The following is a 2,769-nucleotide window of genomic DNA, read 5'->3' as shown; positions in this document are numbered from 1 at the left end:
TGAATAATTTGTAACTATTATTATTTTAATTTAATAAAAGATTTAGTTTCCTTTGCAATAAATAGATGACCTCTTGATGGTTAAATATTTTTAATTTTCTTAATATTTTTTTCTTATATCATAAATCTGTTTGACTTGAAAGAAATAATGTTTAGGAAACTGAAAAAAACTTAGAACTATATATTTGTTTTGGGTCCTTTTTGTGGTTTAAAAAATTTATGTATATGAGCATTTATTCTTTTCTCTAATACACTGAGTAAGTAATAATGTCACTGTAACCAAAATGATTATCATTATCAATTTAGTTCGAGACCACTTTCATTATATAAAAATAAAATTAAGTACATAAGTAACATTATAAGTAACTTGTATGAAAAAATACAATACAACTTAACCACTTGTATTTATTTTCATCTGAACAAAAACTTGTGCTTTAATATTATATAGATAAAAAAAATTAAAAATATAGAAAATGAGTATAACGAGCATAGTCAATGTGCAATGTACATCATAAAATTAGTTACTAATTATATAAATAAAAAGACCAATTATGCCACATCTAATAGGTGGAAATGTAAACTTCAACTTTAGTGCTTTATATGTAATTTTTATAATGAAGTTTATCCAAGTATAATTTCTTTTAAAACTATATAATGATTAAATTGAAAAAAAAAAAATAAAATACAAAAATTATCTATATTTCCTATGCTGTTTCGTCCTCAATCAAATCTTCGATTTTGAAGCGTGTGTCCAGTTTTCAAGTCAATGCATTATTTACGACAGCTCTCCTCCAGTTTTAAGCCAACTGCGATTTGCCAGCTATTATTCTAATCACTGAAAGGCAAACTTACAACAATTCCTCACTATAAAAGGCCTCAGGACATGGGTTCTACTATCATCACTTGTCTCTTTCTCTTTACCAACTAAGTTTTCTTAAAAAAAAAACAATGGCATTATCAAATATGCTTTTGCTTTCTACAGTCTTATTGTTTTCCCTAATGGCAATCTCAGACGCTAATTTCTACCAAAATTTTGACATAACTTGGGGCGATGGACGAGCTAAGATACTCAATGGAGGCCAGCTTCTCACACTGTCTCTTGATAAGGCATCTGGGTCTGGCTTTCAGTCCAAGAATGAGTACTTATTTGGCAGAATTGACGTGCAGATTAAACTGGTTCCAGGCAACTCAGCTGGCACTGTCACAACATTTTATGTGAGTATTACTCTTCATTATTGAATCCATAGCGCTGATTTTCAATTATAATCATTGTTTACTAAAATTTTTATGCATTATATGTAGTTATCCTCTCAAGGACCAAATCATGATGAGATCGATTTGAGTTTTGGGCAACTCATCTGGAGATCCATACATTCTCCACACCAATGTGTATAGCCAAGGGAAAGGAAACAGAGAACAACAATTCTATCTCTGGTTTGATCCCACATTGACCTTTCACACATACTCCATTGTATGGAATGCTCAAAAGATCATGTAAGTTAATTTTTCATTTTAAGTATTGTAGGAGGTTATTTACAATTTTTATTCAAAAATATAAGCATTATCCAAGGAATTTTTTTAATTTTTGTTCATGTACAATACAGTTTCATGGTGGATAACATACCCATCAGAGTGTTTAACAACTTAGAATCAATCGGAGTGCCATTTCCCAATAAGCAACCCATGAGGATTTATTCAAGCCTTTGGAATGCTGATGACTGGGCAACAAGGGGAGGGCTAGTGAAGACTGATTGGACAAATGCTCCTTTTATTGCCTCTTACAGAAATTTTAAAGCCAATGCTTGTGTTTGGTCTTCTGGGTCTCCTTGTGCCTTAACCTCCACCAATTCATTGCAGGACAGTAAATGGCAAGTTCAAGAACTTGATGCCTCAGGCAGGAACCGGCTGCGGTGGGTGCAGAAAAAGTATATGATATATAACTATTGCTCTGATTATAAACGCTTCCCTCAAGGTCTTCCATCTGAATGCAAGAGATCAAGATTCCTCTAAATTAAGACGCTACTGCTTGCCTAATTGTCCTTGGCTTCTTTCTTTCATTTTTTCCCTTGATAGGTCAATTTGGCTAGACAATTTATTATTATTTATTCTTTCGTGACATTTATTTATTCCTTATTCATTCTATATATAATACATTGTAATGTCAAATTATATATAACTAGATGAAGGTTTGCCTATTGGAGCTATTATTATTGTCATATTATATATCATGTTTTAGAAAATATTTTATAATGTAAAGAATTTTCTTTGTTTTTTTTTGGTAAATAAAGAGAGCGAGCTATAAGGATACAAGTACAATCTAGAGTTGGTTACACCATAAGAGTCATGTAAAAGGGCTTTGGGAAGGATCCATAAACACATGAGTTCCCATATCATATTTCCTAGCCTCCTTTGAACGAAAATCAGCACAAAAGTTTGCTTCCCTATAAATATTGATGCACCTCACAATTACAAGATGTGGGGGAAGTTGCTGAATAGCCAAAACGATCCACTGGACAGGCCCAGAGGAGGATGTTAAAAAGAAGTATTTTTTCTATATATGTTATTTAGAGTTGAATACACTAATATATAGATACAAAGACAGAGGATTTTTAGACCTATTATAGCTGTACACAATCTGTGGCTAAACATAAGGATGACCCTTGAAGTATGGGATTTACATAACTAGATTTCTCTACTTACCTATTTAGACAACTCATGCAAATACTCCCCCTCAAGTTGGTGCATCGATATCTCTTATGTCCAACTTGTC

At 32.1% G+C, this 2,769-nt stretch overlaps 1 pseudogene across 1 annotated transcript; it reads left to right on the top strand.

Moving 5' to 3' along the window:
* The first annotated feature begins 889 nt into the window (after positions 1-889).
* Positions 890-2,125, top strand: LOC149491696 (xyloglucan endotransglucosylase protein 1-like; annotated as a pseudogene). The gene is made up of 3 exons (XR_016319311.1): positions 890-1,214; positions 1,302-1,493; positions 1,604-2,125. The product of XR_016319311.1 is annotated as a xyloglucan endotransglucosylase protein 1-like (transcript).
* The last annotated feature ends 644 nt before the right edge of the window (positions 2,126-2,769 follow it).

The sequence above is a fragment of the Jatropha curcas genome, unplaced genomic scaffold, assembly GCF_041381405.1.
Source record: "Jatropha curcas cultivar XTBG-Jc1 unplaced genomic scaffold, XTBG_Jcur_1.0 HiC_scaffold_838_pilon, whole genome shotgun sequence".
Taxonomy (NCBI): domain Eukaryota; kingdom Viridiplantae; phylum Streptophyta; class Magnoliopsida; order Malpighiales; family Euphorbiaceae; genus Jatropha; species Jatropha curcas.
This window is presented reverse-complemented; position numbering and strand designations above follow the sequence as displayed.